Below are 19,349 nucleotides of genomic sequence, written 5' to 3'. Positions count from 1 at the left end.
GAGCCACTGTGCCCAGCTGGTTATATCAACTTCTAATGCAACATTTGTCTTCAGCTTGATACTTCTTGGATTGTTGTGTTTTCTAGTTTGGACTTGAGATTATTACGGACATGGCTCTCTCGTGGCTTCTTCTAGATCATCATATGCAATGTGAAGGAACTAGGGAAATTATTTGAGTTATTGGGTCCTTACATTATCTACGTAATACAAAAGTGAGCTTTTGTTTGGGAGGTAGGAAAAAACAAAAGAAAAAAGAAGATAGTGGGTTAAGGCGGAATATGACTTGCACCAATGGGCAACTAGTCTTATTTGACAGAAAATGGAGTTTTCACATTTTCTTATCCTGATTCTTATGAAGTCTGAGAAGAGCTCTCTTCTAGTTTTAGATATTTTTAGTGTGTTTGCGTGTAGGAGACAATCACAACTCAATGGAAATAAGTGGTGACGGATGCTTCAGGAGAGGGATTTGTGTGTAGATTGGCTCTCTGGACCTGCTCCCGTTCCATTTAGAGAGACAAGTTGGGTAGTTTGCACCAATTAGATACACTGATGTGAAATTTGGAAGGCATTAGTGAGGCAGAGACAATTTTCTTGCCCCCTTTTCGTTGTTTGGATTTTTTTGTATAGAGTGCATTTGTGCTCAGGCTTTTGGGTTACAGGAGGCCATTGTGGTTTTGGCTCTGGTATCAGCTTCCTGGTCCTTTGATGGCAGGTCCTGGAATGTATTCTTGAGCTTGCAGCTCTAGTGGCTTCAGAAGAAGGAACTTCCCCTTGAGGGTAGTTCTAAATTGTTACCGGAGTCGTATTTGTAAGTCCAACCTGGAAAGGTTCTTTCAGACCCTCTGGCAAATTTTAGGCCCCTCATTCCATGTATTCAGTGCTTTACAGTTTAAAACACCTTGAATAACTTTCCCTGAATACTGAATCTTGATGCCTATGTGTAATTTAGCATATGCACTGAATGTTTTTTATTTATGTATCCTCTTTTATTGATCAGTCTTGCAAAAGGATTGTCCATGTTTTAAACCCTTGTAAAAATCCAGCCTTTGGTTTTGTTAGTTCCTTTTTTTGTGTGTATTTGTTTTCTATTTCATCATTTTCTGTTATACTTTCAGTATACACTGTTTCATTATTTCTGTTTCATCATTTTGTGTTCATATTTCCCTTCTAAATTTTTTAAAGTTTTATTTTGTTGTTATATAACTATTTAAGTTTTGTACTTGGTTCATTAACTTTCAGCCATTTAAAAACTTTTTTCTAAAATAAGCACTCAAGCCTATACATTTCTTTTTGAGGATGGTATAATTACAACATGTGAGTTTTGGTTTGTGATATATTTATTATTGTTTAGTTCAGAGCATTTTAAAGTATCAGTTATGGTTTATTCTTTGAGCTATTTAACAAGGTGTTTCTAAGTTTACACATTGGTGGAGGGTGTAAAAATTCTTTTCGTTTTTGATTTTTAACTTACTTGCACTGGGTCAGAGAATGTGGTTTGTATTATAGTGATTTTTAGACATGTGTTGAAGTTTTGTTTATGGCCTAGGAATGTTTTTATAAATGTTCATGTGTTCTTGAAAATACTTCTGTAGCTTTAGGAAGCAGATCAGCATAGTTATTTATATTATTCAAATATTCTATATATTTCACTTTTTTATTGCTTGGTCTACCAATTATTTAGAGAGGAATGTTACAATTTCCCTTTGTATTGGTAGATTTGTCAGATTATCTTGAAGTTCTGCCATTTAAAAATATATTTTGCAGTTATATTAATAGGTGCCTAGAAGGTTAAGATTTTAGAAATTTTCATAATAAAAAGATAATAAAATTGATCATTTTATTATAGCCTAATGGTCCCATTTATGTCTAGTAATACTTACTACTTTAAAGACTGTTTCTCCTATTAATACCAATTATTTTGATTAGTATTTTCTATGTTTTTTTTTTTATTTTCAACTTTTCTAAGTCTTTCTGTCTTAGATGTGTTTCCAGTATACTGTGTGCATATGTATGTATGGGTGTGTGTGTATGTGTATTTTTTTTCCAGCTATACATATTGTGGACTATATATATATATATATAATTTCTCAGAAAGATCCAGTCTGACAATCAATGTCTTTTAACTCATGAGTTTTTTTGTCCATTTACATTTATTGTGATTATAGATATAACTTATTTATCTTGGCCATTTCATTTTTGTGCTTTATATTTGCTCTGCTTTTTATTAGTGCTTTTCTTTTTTGTTTATGTTTGGATTGACTGGCCTTTTCTTCCTTTTCCTTCTTTGTTGTAATTTTTTCCTATACTGATTTGAAGTAATGTATTATCTTGTAGTGATTTTCCAAAAATCGCTAAAATATATTTAAGCTAAAGTCTAAATTCAGTTAATATCTTTACTTTCCTCCTAAAGAATAAAAAAACCTTAGAATGTCTTAATTTCAATCATGATTGTCCCAATTAATATACTATTGTTCTCCAGTGTTTTAGTATTTATTTTTCCTACTTGAGATTTGTTGGGTTTCTTGAATATGAAGATTTATGTCTGTCATTAATTTGGAAAAATTCTCAACTGTTATCTCTTCAAATATTCTGCCTCATTGTATTATCTCCTTTAGAAACTTCAATTAGATGTATGGTAGGCTGTCTCACTCTATTACTATGTTTCTCAATTCCTTGTTAATATTTTCTTTTTCCTCTTTATAGCTCTGTGATTCATTCTGGAATATTCCTTCAAATTTATTTTTCACTTCACTAATTCTCTCTTCAGAGATGTCTAATTTTCTTTTTTAACCCAACCTTTGCATTCCTAACTTTATTATATTAAATTTATTTTGTGTGTTTATTTTATTTTCTACCTTTTCCAATTTTAGAAGATGTGGTTTTTTCATGATTACTAATTTTGCGTCATAAGTTTGGTATTTTCTTTAATTTCTTCAAACATACTAGATATGTGTATTTTATTTTTTTTTGATAATTCTCAATTCTACTTCTTTGTGGGTTTGCTCATTTATGGTAGCTTTTATCCTTGTATTCATTGCTCGACTTTGAATTGTGAGACATATTACTTGGAAATTAGTGTATAGGAATTCTTTGAGGTCTGGGTTTAAGGTTTTTGTCCTGTGTCTATTGAGACTAATACCACGGATCACAGAGCTACATAAGTAGAGTGAATTCTGGCCCTGAACACAGTGAGTACCAGAATGTGGTTAGACGTTCTCAGGGAATTTTCCTGCCTCCATTCAGAGCCCGTGCTGAAGCGGTCTTTTCATGCTGCCTTCTTCTTGCGGGTGTTGTTTACCGAGGGTACTGGTGTTCATTGTGTGGTGGTCTCTGATCTGATTTAATGCCTTGCATATACTTGCTCTTCAGTTTTCCGCACTCAGCCCCCAGACATTAGCAGATCACCGCATCTTTCAGCTTTAGCCCTTGCTTACCTCTTTGTATTCAGGATTTGTCATTGTTTTTGGTATGTGAGAATGTTCTTTAAATTTTTGCCAGGCTAGTTCTAAAAATAATTAAAAATGAATATTTTATATATTAGTTTTAATAGTTTCGTATTTGGAAGCTTTTAAGCATATGTCATTGTTTTTCTTAATGCAAATGGAAAGTACCAGAGTCCTACTGGAAGTTAGGTTCATTTGATGGAGGTAATTAGGCTGTAACTTCCCTAGAACATCTATAATGCAGGACTTCATGATGAAAATAGAAAAGGATACATGTGGGAGTTTAACTCAAGCTGGAGAATTCCGAGGTTTCAGTCACTTAAACGGAGTCAGAAGAAGAGGTTATTGTTCTGTTGTTATTTCCGTGGTCTCTTCAGGTGTAAGTCTGCCTGGAGAAAATAAAAGTCTTCATAACAAAAAATAGACACTAATTAATAGAAGAATGACCAGTCTCATGGAAACCTCCTTCCTTCTTTATCATAGTCTTTATTACATCAGACATTGCCATGCAAAGGGTCTGCAAAACATTTGCAAAGTGAAATTTTGAGCCTTACAATAGAAGCAGGATTTATGAAATTACTGAAAGTGATATTGGAGAACTGTTCAAATCTTGTGCAAAGCCCTTGAAAAATGAGTTCCTGAGAAGGCTATAGTAGCTAACATGTGAAGAGTAGAAAATTGATAAGGACAGTGATGTGATAAGTTTCAACAGATCAAGAGAGGGATGCTTGGAAGCACTGATGAAATGTGCTATGATCTTTTTGCAAAACTGAGCCTCTTTCTGATTGGGCTGAGGAAGTTGGGTATAAATGTAAGCTGTCATGCTCAAACACTGCCCCTGTCCATACTTGATGCATTGTTTAATAAAAACCTAAAAAGATGTTAAATAGAAACAAAACAAATGTGTTTTGATTTCTAGTTCAAGATAAAACCTCAGTTGAACCGTTTGATCATTCAACTGTGAAATATTTGTTTCTATTTTAAGTGGATTCACTTAAGGCAGCTTTTCTTTCTGTACTAACTTAGTGATAATGAAGCCTCCTGAATGGCAAATGATCTGTAGCATAAGTCTGGTGTAGTCTCCCAAGTCCTTTGTACGATTGAAGCTCGTAGGCTGGGCAAGAGTACGTACCATGCTGGTCTGCATGCCTCTTTTTACTTGTGTTGTCCAGATTTAGATGACCCTTTTCTCTGTGATCTGTGCACGCCTGCACTTGGAGGGTCACTTTGGTGTATGAGGACCTTTATGACCTTTCAGGGAAAATTCAGTCTACACTGATATTCAATATTTATGCAGAGTATAAAATGCTTCCCCAAGGTGTTCTCCTCCATTATGGGCTATAAATTGCCCTACCAGTTTCTCTGGAAATGCCATTTTGCCCTGCATGGGTATATAGATCAAATTGGATGCTTTGGCAGTTTCTGCCAAGTCTCTGTATCCAGTCATTGACATGCTGTGGTAATGGAGAATGTTTTCTCTTGTTCAAAGGTTAATGGACACAATAACTGCTTGTTGGGATTCAGGCTGAGAATGGATTCTCCAAATTGGGTAGAGACCCACTCAGTGTCTTGACCCTTCCTAAGTATGTAGCAGAAAGGCTATAGCAGTCCTTGGATATTGATATCGGTCTTTTAATGCCCAGTCTGAGGGGCAGATTAACGGTTAAATGTATAAACTCAGGGGTCTGAGAGCCTGCGTCTGAATCCCAGTTCTGTCACTTACTAGATGTGTGGCTTAGATATGTGACTTAACCTCTTTGTGTTTTGATTACCTCATTTACAAAAGGCGTATGATTATTGTTTTTACCTAATAGATTTCTTGTGAGGACCAACATGAGCCACTGTTTGGGATATGGTTAGTAAGTGTCAAGTAAGTGTTAAAATAAATTATATAAATCACAAAGCTGAGAATTGTGAGATTTTAGACATCATACTGAGAATTTAATTCTGAGATTTTAGACATAAAGTCACATAGAACAGCTGAAAGGAGTGTGTGCACGTGTGCGTGTGTGTATGTGTGCATGTATGTGTGTGCACACGTGTGTGTATGTGTATGTTTGAAGATGATCCTGAATTAGGGAATACTCAGCAGCATTAAACCCTCCTCAGATGTCAGAGTCCAATATTGGCACATAGAAAGTGAAGGGAATATTTGCTGGGACTAGAGGATTCTAAATTATTCACGAAGGCTTTGCAATCTTGAATCCTTTAATTCCATCACATCTCCAGTACAAAAGGCGAAGCCAATGTTTTCTGGTTATAGATTTTGTAAAATAAAATCCTTCGGTTGTGCCAGCCTGGTGAAACTATTTTAATATGAGGTATCAGCTGCTGTATCTATTGCTTCAATTAAAGCCTACCACTGGAGAAAAACCTGGGGAAACCCAACTCCATGAAAAAAAAATCATGAACAGAGGCGTTTTTAATCTCTGGCTGTGCTGTTAAGCTTATGGGACTGTGCTTTGGGATTTCTATACAAAGACAAAGGCTCAAGCTGGTAAATGAATTCTTTCCTAAGTGAAGCAATACCAACTAGTCCTTAGAAATGAACACTTAACATTTTGGGGATTTTCTTGTTGGCCCAGTGCCCTCGTTACCTTTCTGGCTTCTGTGCCTTTTTGCCCTTGTGGCCCTTGCCTACCACCCCTCCCCTCTGTTCTTTTCTCACCTCTCGCACTCCAGAAGAGAGTACATCCCTTCTCAAGGCATGTGCCCAGACATGGGCGAGTCCTGTCTCCCCACATGGATTCTTACAACACCATTTCCCTACCCTTTATTTGACATGTAGAATGCGTTGTTGGGTACTGTCTGTCTCATATTATCAGCTATAATGTGACTTCACAAGGATAAGACTTCTATTTACTCTTCATTAAATTTCTACACTTGCAAGCATAACAGATGCTGAATAAACAGTTACCAAAGGATTTGATTCTGGGACCCTCAGTTCCAGTCCTGGCTCTGCCACGAGCTTGCTAAAGTAATTTTTGATGTATTAGCTACACACACTGTTATACATGCCTTAAGTAATCATAGTCATAATAACAGCAAAACAGGTAACACTTACTGAATTCTTCTTACGTTTCAGTATTCTAAGCATTTTACATGTGTTAGCAAATTTAATCCTTACAAAACATCTATAAAGTAGGTACTGTTTGTCATCATCATTTTATAGATGGGGAAATTGAGGCCCTGATTAGTTGAGTAAGTTGCTCAAGAACACAGAACTAGTAGTGACAGTCCCAGAGTTCAGACCCAGGCAGTCTGGCAGCTCAATTAGCTGACTCCAGTAACAACAATAACCTCCCGTGGCAGCTTTTGATGAGTTTACTTGACGAGGCTGCAGTCCAATGATGCAGTCGCACACTGGTGTTGCTGTGAAGGGATTTTGCAGGTGTAATTGAAGTCCCTACTCAGTTGACTTTAAGGGAGGTTATTCTGGGTAATCGGGACTTTAAGGGAGGTTATCCTGGGTAATTGGGACTTTAAGGGAGGTTATCCTGGGTAATCTGGGTGAGCCTGACTTAGTGGGCCCTTGAAAGCAGAGCTGAGGCTTTCCCAGAGAAAAGACATTCCACCTGCCAATCCAGCAGCCCTGTCCTCCCCGTGGTCTTCGTGTCCTGACTCCTGTCCTGTGAATTTCGGTGTACCCAGCCCCCACAGTCCCATGGATGGTTCCTGGTCCTCGATCCTTCCATGTGTGTCTTGTACTGGCTCTGCTGCCTTGCTTGGACCCTGACCAGGACACACTGTGACACCCACCTAGCACTCCAGAGTTTGCCTGGAGCTGTCATAGCCCTTATCCGGGAGCACACTGTTCCATTTAGGGGCTCTCCAGCATGCCTTGTGCCTCTCATGAAGATCTTTCTCTATTCTGTCTGATGGGCTCAGAAAACTTAGAAAACTCCTCTTTCCGTTATAGGTAATTCTGTCCCCTCCCCACACTGGACTGGGAACAGCTTGAAGGTGGTGTCCTACCCATCTCTTGCGACTGCCATCAGAGCCAAGAGTAACGCTGGCTCATGCCAAGTGCTCCATGTTTGCAGATGTGAAGGATTAAATATCTTGGGCCAAGATGAAAAAGGTGACCTTCTGGCTTTTATGGGCAGGAATTGCTTTTCTTACGGGGTGCTGATATGTGCTTTTAAATCTGGGAGACAGCAGAGCTAGAAACATTAGGATTGTGGTAATTCACTAGGGATATTTATTCTAATGATTGACTTTCAAATTTTACCCCTTTAACTGCCATGCTTAACCTTTATTCTCCCAAGTTAAAATTTACTGCATTTCCCTAGGTTTCAGAAGAAATGAGTGACTGTGAGTATGTGTATGTTTTGCCTGGGCACAATCGTTCATTAGTGACCTAAACTTGCATGAATAAATGTCTATTCACAGTAATCAGAGGTTATTGTGCATTTATGGAAATAACCAGATCAAAGAGGCCTTTCTCCAGAATATCGAGGTCACAAATTAATTGAAATATCATCAGAGTAATGTTTTAATTTTCTCTCTCTGTTCTGTCCTTTTCTCCTTTTGTGAAACAAACAAACATGACCTCCTCTGGTTTAGTAATTGTGTTTTCTGAAATAGAGGTGGTAGCATGAGAGTATTCATCAAAAAGCAGTGAGCTGGATCAGACCGAGGCACGATGTTGAGAATGGTATTTCTTTGATCATGTTCCAGGGCAGAGTGGCTTGGTTTTGTGTCCTGGGCTCAGGATACAGAAGGCGTGCCCACTGGGTGGGACTGCGCTGGTCTGTGTGTGTGTACTCATTGCCATTCCCTCACTTGATTTTGTGTCCTGGGCTCAGGATATGGAAGGCGTGCCCACTGGGTGGGACTGCGCTGGTCTGTGTGTGTGTACTCATTGTCATTCCCTCCAGCATGTGGCGATTTTATCAGGGAACTTTACTGTAAATAAACATGATCGAGTGAAGCGTCTGCTTCAGGGTAAGACAGATGTGGGTGCCACACAGTCTTGCTGCAAATGCATATGTCAGCTGTGCCTGTTTGAAGAAAATTCAGCCCCAGGCAGTGTCTGATGTATATGGGACATGAACTGTGCATTTCCGCATGTGGACGACTCACGTGGTCCTTCCAGGGATAAAAGTCTCTTATGAATGTGCTTGAGTGGGATTAAGCACAAACTAGTTTGGAATTTGAGGGATAAAATGGTGTTGGTGAAGTTCACTTCAGTAGTTTTCTCATAAAAGTAGAAGAAATCAAATACTTTTGATTCTCCTGCCTGCTCTGAACATTTGTGTGTGCATGTGTGTGCAAGTGTAATAGCCAAAGATGTGATATCTTGATTTTGACTTCAATTCTTGTCATTTCAAGGCCTAATTCATTTTTATCTTTCCTAAGGATAACCCATGACTTTTTCAAAATCATTAGAGAAAGAAATGATCTTCCTTAATGATGTTCTAAAAACAGAGGAGAGATCAAATAAAGGCATAAAGGCATTTATAAATATGCCCTCTCCACTCTTGAGCTCACTTTAAAATTTTCTGTTTAAGCTGTTGTATACAAAAATACCCCAGTCTGCTCTGAGGGCTACCAATGTTTTAGAGATTAATCAAGCTTGGGCTCTCTCAAGGCATCAACACTTTCAGAAAGAAAGAGCTTATTATCTTCTTTCTTGAAATTTGTGGCACAGAGTGGGAAGACTGACAAAAGTTGGAGCAAAACCCAGTGTGCTTCTCTGTCTTTGCAGAGAGTATTTCCCCATGTTACCAGTGAGGAAACTGAGGCCTGAGGAGCTTAAAACTCTTTTTATACTCTATTGCTAGAGATTAGGACATGATTGTCCCCAGACAGGGCTGTTAGGAAAGAAAGTTCACAGCACTTCAGGAAGCCCATAGGAAGCTCCAGATGAAAGGCACTGGGGAGGGAGTGCAGCGTGGAACATGACCGAAGCTCAGAATGGAGCAGACTGAAATAATTGAGATGCTTTTAATTCACAAACTAGGTTAATCTGGTGTCCATCCGGATATTGAATTTCAAATGAGAAGATTTCAGCTGTAGCCAGAGGTGATTTCTCAGGATTTTTAGTCTTGCCTGAGAAAAACAATGAGGAAGTCATGTTTAATCAGCAAGTGGTGGGAAGAGCACTGGCTTGGGTTGGCCAAGCCAGAGGTGAAAGCCCAGGCCTGTCACTCACCAGCTCTGCAGCCCCCACTTGCCCAGCAGATCTGGCTCTGCTTTTGATCATCCTCCATAGTATGCCATGTAGCAGGCATTTAAATAAGCATGATAGTCCTCTGTTAGGAGATGTGGAAGCCATCTCCATGAAAGTGGCACACCTAGTCACTAATGGGTGATTGCTCTGTTCTGATGGACAGTGGCTATTTTCATATTTAGATGATTCCGCAGGGAAAACATTAAATTGCTCAGAAGGCTTGAAGGATTTCACTGGAAGAAAAATAATAGTTGAACCTAGTGTAGTGTTAATCTGTCCCTTAAAATGAAAAGTTATATTCAATTCCATAAAATGTCAGTCAAATCATTTATTCTACCTATTAAGTGTGTCACGAAGCACTCACAGTTGAGTGGGGGAGATAGACTCAACAAACAATGTAGTGCATGGTTAGTTGGAGCAAGTGACCTCAGACTTTGGTGGTGGAGGAGGGAGCTGGGAGAGGCTTCAATGTTCAGACTACTTTTGAGCTGAGTTTTGAAAGATATATATGGATTTACCAGGGAGAGGTGGGGAGGGCAGGGGTGTTCAGAGGAGGAATATGTTTCATAAATTCAAGAGGGGACTTGAATTCTGATTCTGGCTGGCCTTGCATGTTGGTCCTCCTTCCAGATGTGATGACCAGAGTGTCAGATTCTTTTCCTGAGGCTCAGTAGGTAAGTTAGTGCCCTGTACTGAGAGCCAGGGTTAAGGATGGAGTGGAGTTCTTTTTTTCTGGTCATAGTGGCACCTCTTAAGTGAAGACGAAGCCATGGACCAAGAGACCCTGGAAGAGTAAACTTAAGGTAGGTCGTGGCTCCTCCTTGTAGGGGCACAGGCTGATTGCATAGCTGGCGGGGCTGAGACAGCCCTCCTCGACTCATCAAGCCATGTGCCTTGCCCATGGCTGTGCCCACCTGGAGAAGGGGGCCAGGCCCAGGCAGTTCTTGGTGAGGGATCCTCAGGAGAGCAGAGTCCTGTTGGGTCTTCTCTCAACAGCTCCCAAGTGGAAGGTCTGTTTGTGGCAACCCTGTGACTCTAGGTTGGCTCGGAGTTGGAGAGGCCCGCCTGTCGTTTCAGCAGTGCAGTGGTGTTCACATCAGGCCAGAGTTCTGGGGTTTGTGGAAGGACTTATGCTAAACTGGAAGTCAGGGGACTGCCTCACATCCTTCTGCTACTGGGATGTAATGAATATATAATTTGCCTTTTATGGAGTGACAGTTTTCACATCACAGTTTACTTTTTCTCTTTTCACCTGTCTTTATGGAGTTATCTTTAGAAAAGAAAGTCTGCTAAAAAGAGGCTCTGAAAGCAACAGTAATGTCTGCCTCAAAATTCAGTATTAATATTTCTAAGCAGAATGAAAGCAAATTTAACTTGTCATCTAATTTGTTAAAGATAAAACCCTCAAAATGTACTTGACATCTTAATTCAACACAGATGTTATAGACTGGATCTTTTAAACACCGTACAACCACATGCATGTTTGTTTATGTGTGGACGCACACATATCTCATATGAACCCCTTCTGTCGGTAACTGGGAGCAGGCTAACAAATACTCTCTTTCACTGTTTCCAGCTGAGTTTGGAGAAAGGTGATGCAACTATTGTTGTCCTCTAGTGTGCTATTACAGCACTCATGCTTCTTCCAACATTTATTGGACACTTACTCTATACCAGTATTTTGTTAAATGCTGTTTTATTTAGAATGAATGCCTATTTATTCTCTCATCTAATTCTCACAACCGTCATACAAAGCAGGTGCTGTTCTTACTCCCATTTCCCAGTTGAGTAAGCCAAGACTTAAGGAGATTAAGTGAATTTTTCAAGATGAGAGGCAGCTAGCAAAGGGGACAGTCTGATCCAGCCATCTGACTCCTGAGCACAGGGTCTCAAGCCCTCTTTTACTTAAGCTCTCCTGCTGGACTGAAAGCTCCATGCCTATCACAGTATATGTAGATAATGACAAAGGTAGTTAGTTGCATTGAATTAAACTACAGAGTGTTTTACTTCTGTGCCCCAGATGATTAATGGGCATCATTGGTTCTCAACTGAGGCCATTTTGCCTCTAGGGGACGTTTGGCAGTGTCTGGAGACATTTTTGACTGTTGCAAGTTGGGGAGGAGATGCTACTGGCATCTGGTGATTAGAGGCCAGGGATGCTGCTGAACATCCTACACAATTAAAAAAAAATGTCTCACTGGAAATGCCAGTAGTGCTGGGGTTGAGAAATCTGGTGTATATCAGTTTTTTAACTTTTTGTGAAATACAGAGGCAAGATTATCCCCAACAGTCATAGCAGTGAAAGGTTTATGCTTATCACATGTTTTCTAAGGAGGTTTTTTGGAGCATTTTCATTGTTGAATCCTATTTTTCAGCAATTGCCAGTTGTTAAAAATCAAGACTCATCTCTGTCATTCTCCCAAGACACAACATTAGCAGAAGCTAGGCTGATGCCTGGTGTCGTGGAAATACTGTACCAACCAGAGACACGTGGTTTTGTTTAGGGCTTGTGCATTGTGAACTTGGTCTACATTTTTCATTGTATAGCATTGACGCTTTAAAGAAAAGTATACAAGCATACTTTTAGCATCTCTACTTCCTGAATAGCTTGTTTATAAACATGGGCCATCTGGATTAAAGTAACTGTATGTGTAGAGTCACCAGGCACAGTAAAATTATCACTAAATTCTACATATTCTTTACGTTCACTTGGAATTATAAAAGCAGATGCTACTCTTGTATGCTTAACAGTATTTGACTAGAATAAAATAAGTTCAAAGGCAGTTTTTTTATTTTTTATTTTTGATACTTTGAATGAGAAGCTTAAATAGTGGTATTTAACTACATTCATAATTTACCTATGAGCTCTCAATATTCTATACCATTGTAAACAAACAGTCCTGTAAATAACGTCTTCTAGATAAATATCTCTTTGTAACAATAAACTGTGATACCCATTTCTTTTTTATTTATTTATTTATTTTTTGGAGACGGAGTCTCGCTCTGTCGCCCAGGCTGGAGTGCAGTGGCACGATCTCGACTCACTGCAAGCTCTGCCTCCCGGGTTCATGCCATTCTCCTGCCTCAGCCTCCTGAGTAGCTGGGACTACAGGTGCCCGCCACCTTGCCCGGCTAATTTTTTATATTTTTTAGTAGAGACAGGGTTTCACCGTGTTAGCCAGGATGGTCTCGATCTCCTGACCTCGTGATCCGCCTGCCTCGGCCTTCCAAAGTGCTGGGATTACAGGTGTGAGCCACTGCGCCTGGCCGATATCCATTTCTTATGAAAAAATTTAACCACGGATCCCTAGGACCACATTGCTTTATCTGCAAACCTCTACTCAATTTATTAGCATTATGCTGCTTACTATAATCATACATTGGTGTTTCAGGCATGGTGCTGTGGTCAACTCTGTGGTCCCATTGGTCTTGAAGTGTGCTTGTGTTTCCTGGGTCATGGGTCTGCTGTAGTCTTTGCAGGCACCCAGCACATGAGGGTGGCACATGAGAGTCACTGAATACATGCTGGCTAACCAATTTCTGCTATTATGTGGATTAATTTCTGGCTTCATCATATCCAGTTCATAAATTAGACATCAAAAATTATAAAAGAGGCAATATGTTTTTAAATATATAATATGGTATTAAAATATTAACTCCAGATTTTGTCAAAACTTGTTAATGTGTGATTGGATTTAAAAATGGAGGTTTAGACTGAAGCATTAGTAGGATAGAGGAGAGATGGCAAAGTGAGTGGGAGACGAGTATTTATATGCAGAATTTATAGGAGAAACTTTGCAAATGGATTCCATGAGCCTTGGACTTCTAAACCACATAGTCTAAAAGGGAGTAGAGGGAAGATGTGTGAACGCTTGTGAAGAGATGGGTGTGGAAAATGATGTGGCTGTGTTGTGAATCCTTATTCCGTCACAGGGAGGAGGTGGCTGGGGGAGCCACACCCTTCGTCTGTAGCCTAGTGAGAGGGTTTCCATCAGCTGTTGCAGGTCCCTTGAAGTGTGTCACCTGGGAGACGCAGAGTACTGCTGCCTGAAAAGGATGAAGTGGGGTCTAGTAAGAGCATAGAGATGCCTGGGATCGCCCTGCACTCCCAGTTTTTGGAGCAAGGGATGTATCGTTGTCTTCCAATCCAAATACTGGCCACGTGAAAGAGCTTGTGTGGCACTGTCCCGGGTCCTGCCCAACAGTGCTACCTAGAAGGTTGGAGGGACCCCAGCAGCAAGGAACTGAAAGGGATGCTCTGTTTCTAGGAGCTGGGGAAGGATCTGAACATATTTCCCCCAATCAAGCTGCATTCACGTGAGTAAGCAGAGTGTAGGAGAGCAGACCCAGAGATGGGAACCTGAAGAATACTGTGAGGTCCCCATGAAGGCATAAAACCATTCAGGCTAGCTAAGAATTGCCCACCCCTTTCCCAGACTCTCCCAGGTATGAAATACCATAACATATTGGCAAGTTGATCAAGAATCATAAAATGGATATTCCAGTTGCAAACCTTTTTTCTCGTAGTATACATGATGCTTTTTAAGTGAACCCATGTCCCGCACGCCGACACACGCACAAATACCTATAGCACTCACATCTGTAAACACTCAACACCCAGGAAAGCCGGTCTGTATCCCCAGGCTGACCACAGATCTGTGGCGTCTATGGGCCAGTCTGATCAGATTCCCTCTTAAGAACTTAAACTGGAAGGAAGCAAAGAAAGTGTTGTTACTTTGTAAGAGAAAAAAGAGACACCGGAGTTTCTGTGGCTGCCAATGGTGGAGCGCTCATGTGAAGATCCACCTGCTTCCGCCGTGGGAGTCCTGGAATCTGCTTCGGATCCCACCCTGCATCCTCTTCTCCAGCCGGAGGGCAGTTTCTTGTCACAGCCTTATTCTAGGGCCCCATGAGGGGGGTCTGTCATCACCCCTTACATAAACAGCTCCTTGTCTGTTCCACCTAGAGGGAATGTTTGTTCCTAGCAAACAAATGAGCCAAAACTAAAATGTGCTAAAGGAAGGAAAACCTCTGTACCTGTTTGGAGAAGAAATGAAAAGCAAATTAACTTCTGAGGTATTTGGAATTAGTTTGGGGTTTTGTTTGCATGTTTGGGTTTCACTAGAAACCTAAACGAAAGGCAAAGTTGGTATGGAAGGATGACTCATTTCTAATTCAAAGTGTTTAAAAACGTCCTAGTTTTCAACTCTCCCTAAGTCTTAGGGATTCCTGGGGCCTCATTTAGGCTCTAGTGGGGCTGAGAAACTCCCTTAAGCTCACTGTCCTGGACGTTATGTCTGAGAACTATTGGCCAGAGATTCTTACAGGGTTATTACACTAATCTAGTGGGACACCTGGGTGCTTTCACGAAAGGGACAAGATCGGTTCTCAGTGCTATCATGATGCGGTAATTTAAACAGCCCATTACACTGTTCATAGCAATTTCCCCCTTTTATACTTGAAATGGAGCTGCGGTTGGGCAAGTGTCATACATAATCAGATGTCAGAGCTATGACCAGCATTCTCCAGTGCTTGTGGCTCAGATTTATGCCTATCCCTTCGGGACTTCCCTAGTTATTACAAGAGCCCCTCTTATCTGCAGGGGATTTATTACAAGACCCCCAGATGCCTGAAACTGAGCATAGTACTGAGCCCTGTACACCCCATTTTTTCTTGTACACACATATCATACCTGTGATAAAGTTAATAAATTAAACATAGTAAGAGATTAGCAACAATAACTAAGAATAATTACAGCAATGTAAAAATTATGTGAATGTGGTCTCTCTCTCTCAAGAAATACTTACCTTTCTTCTGATGATATGAGATGATAAAATGCCTACCTGATGAGAGGAAGTGAGTGAATGACATATGGACATTGTGATATCGCTTTAGGACGCTATTGACTTTCCGATGAAACCTCAGGAGAAGGATCATCTGCTTCAGGTGGCCCTGGATCCTGGAGCCTGGGTAATGACGACATTGATGGTTGGATGTTGGAAGTGGACGATGTTGAAGGTTAATGGGCAGGTAGCCTCTCCACCTTGGATAAGCTGGACAAAGCGATGACTCACATTGCAAGCAGGACGGAGCGGGACTGTATTAGGGTTCTCTAGAGGGACAGAACTAATAGAATAGATGTATATATGAAAGGGAGTTTATTAAAGAGAATTGACTTGCACAATCACAAGCTGAAATCCCACGATAGGCCGTCTGCAAGCTGAGGAGCAAGGAAGCCAGTGGTTAACTAATCTGAGTCCAAAACCTAAAAAGTAGGGAAGCTGACAGTGCAGCCTTCAGTCTGTGGCCAAAGGCCCGATGGCTCCTGGCAAACCACTGGTGTAAGTCCAAGACTCCAAAAGCTGAAGAACTTGGAGTCTGATGTTCAAGGGCATGAAGCATCCAGCATGGGAGAAAGATGAAGGCCAGAGACTCAGCAAGTCTAGTCTTCCCAATTTCTTCTGCCTGCTTTATTCTGGCCATGCTGGCAGCTGATTAGATGGTGCCCACCCAGACTGAGGGTGAGTCTGTCTCTCCCAGTCCACCGACTCAAATGTTAAGCTCCTTTGGCAACACCTTCACACACATACCCGGGAACAATACTTTGCATCCTTCAGTCCAATCAAGTTGACACTCAGTATTAATCATCACCGGGACTGTGTTTCATGATGCTACTCAGAATGGTACAAAATCGAACACTTATGAATTATTTTAGAAATTTTCGTTTAATATTTTCAGACAACAGTTGACTGTGTGTAACTGAAACTGCAGAAAATGAAACCACAGATAACAGGGACTACTGTATGTAATACCTAAGGTCATAATCATGCCTTAATCTATGGGACAAGTGAGAGGCAACTTGGTGATGTGGTGTGTGAGGCTTAGGTAAGACCCATCCCTTAATGTCTGTCTTACATGTCTACGGTCAATGCCAGAAATCCATTCAGTGTATCATTTCTCTAGGCATATAGTGAATGAATTAATAACTGCATTCATTAAACTAACATTATGTGTCTTTTCCTGCACACAGTACTAGTAAAGAAAGTGGGGAGATAGAGAGGGGAGAGAGAAAAATGGCCTAGGGACCGTGGTGTGTGCTTGTAGTCCCTGCTACTTGGGGAGCTGAGGCAGGAAGATTGCTTAAGCCCAGGAGTTTGAGTCTAGCCTGGGCAACTTAGTGAGACCCATCTCGAAAAAAAAAGAAAAGAATTTTTAAAAGTACAGCTTCTATGTAAGAAAACAAAAACTACATAGGAGAAGTAAGTTCTAGTTTTTTATACCACTGTAGGATAACTGTAATTAAGAATGCATAGTTTCAAATAGCTAGAAGGAGGATATTGAATGTTCTCAACACAAGGAAGTGATAAATGTTTGAGATGATATGCTGATTTCCCAGATCTGATCACTATAGATTGTATGTATCTGGACATCACTATGTACTCTGTAAATATATACAATTTTTATGCATCAATTAAATAAAATAGAAAAAGTAAAATGTTTAAGATGCAATTTCTTCCCTCATGAAATCAGCAACTCAGTATATACATAGTCATAGGAGGATGAAAAAAATTTAGGGCCTGAAGGAACAACTTGAAATAGTAGGTATAGGTAGAATGCAGAGGGCCTTACGGGGAGAATCTTGGGATGTCGGTTTTGAAGGGCAGATTGCAGCCAGATAACGAAGAGTCTTACATGCCCTATCAGCCAGAGCCTGGTTAGGGAGCGAGGACCACACTAGGTGTTTCAAAGAAGGACTTTCATATGGGGGGGTTGATCTCGTAGGCATTGCCATGAAAGGGCCCGAAGAGAACACTGAGGTAACCCTGACAGCTGCAGGCGCCACCTTGAGGTCTGGAGAGCAAGGGGAGAGATGGGGTTTTCAGAACCTGGAACTTGGAGACAGGACTTTATAGAGGCGGACACAGGTTTCCAAGGAAGGGTTATGACCCCGCTGCTTGTAGGACTCTGAGGAACTCAGCTAGACTGTTTCTGTGAACACAGAAAGAAAGTGGAAGCTGGAACCTTTGGTCACTGCGGGACTAAAGTGCCCCTGCGGGGGTGATGCTGACAGGAAGCAAAGAGAAGGAAGGAACCTCCTTCTCCACCCACTTGATTTAGCGTTTCCTTCTAGTGTCTTCTAGTTACTTGGCAGAACCTAGTTCTGCCAGTTGGAGGCAGCTGGCAAGGGGGCCTGGGAAGTGCAGTATACAGAGCCACCGCCCAGTGTCACAGAAGGGTTTACAAGGGTGCATTTGGAGCTGAGAGCCAATAGCAAAGTAACCAGGTCCCTGGTGATAGGAAAGACTGACAAACCTATTTTGTAGGAAATGGGATTCATCAGCCATTTTAAGCAAGGGTGAGCTATGAGCTTGGCACAGATGCAGAGGTCACATTGATTGAGGGATGAGACCCTAAGGTAGGGAGGCTAGTTAGGAAGCTGTGGCAGGTTGCATTTTCCAGCACCTGCTATCTCCCATCCCATTCACTCTTCTTCCATTGTAGCTTTGTCACTTCTCCAAATGAAAGGTGACGTCTATTCACCCTCCTGTTGAACTGGGCAGGGTTACGACTAGAGTGGAAGAGACGCTGTAGGGCTTATGTGATTAGGCAATGAAAGGCCCTATACCTTTTTGCCAGTGTTCCTTAAGTTGCTTCCTTTCAGAACCAGCCACCTTGCTGGGAGGAAGCCCAAGTAGCCATAGAAAAGAGTAGGTCTGGCGTTCCATCTGATAGCCAGGGTCAACCTTCAATAAAAATTAAAAAAATGTTAAAAAATGAACATAGCACATAATGAGTTTGCTTCTGGATGGGTGGTATTAAGAGGTGTATGTGGTGGGAATTGTGTTAACTGTTTGGGGACATGGGTCTGGAGCTTGGTGGAGAGGCAGGGTGTGAATATGGGGGTCATCGTGGACAGAAGGCAAATGAGCTCTCCTTGGAAAGAAGAGTAGAATGAGGAGAAAGGGATCAAGGACAGAACTGCGGGGGAATCTGACATTGAAAAAGGCAAGGGAGAAGCAGAGAATTAAGAGGAGAACCAGAAAGTTATCTTGCTGCAATCACCGATGAAGAGAATTTCAGAAAGGATGGAGTTGTGGTGCTGAATTCTGCAATCAAGTGGCTAGAAGAACTGGAAAGAGTTCATGTATTAGCTTCCCAGGGCTGCTGTAAAAAGTACCACAAAATGGGTGGCTTAGAGCAACAATAATTTGTTCTCTCATTGATGTGGAGGCTAGAAGTCTGCAATCAAAGTGTTGGCAGGACCTTGTTCCCTCTGGAGACTCTTAGGAAGAATTTGTCCTTGCCTCTCTAGCTTCTGGTGGTGACATCAGACCTTGGTGTTCCTTGGCTTGCAGATGTGTCACTCCAGTCACTGTCTTCATTGTCCATTGTGGTCTCCCTGTGTGTTTCTCAGTGTCTCTTCTTTTTTTATAAAAACACCAGTCAGATTAGATTAGGGCCTACCCTAATGACCTCATATTAACTTGATGACATCTGCAAAGACCCTAATTCCAGATAACCTCAAATTCACAGGCATGGGGTGGATGTTAATGTCTGGGAGACACTCTTTAGCCCAGTACAGGCTATCTTTGAAGATTGTTACAGAGAGAGTGGTCTCCATGAGTGGTGTGGGCAGATGTAGGTAGCATTGATGAGAGGGGTAGGAGATGGAGCACGTGGACAGCTCTTTGAAGCACCTGGCCAGGGTAGAGGAGAGTGGAGGTGGCATG

Source organism: Macaca mulatta, chromosome 4 (assembly GCF_049350105.2).
Source record: "Macaca mulatta isolate MMU2019108-1 chromosome 4, T2T-MMU8v2.0, whole genome shotgun sequence".
Lineage (NCBI taxonomy): Eukaryota > Metazoa > Chordata > Mammalia > Primates > Cercopithecidae > Macaca > Macaca mulatta.
This window is presented reverse-complemented; position numbering follows the sequence as displayed.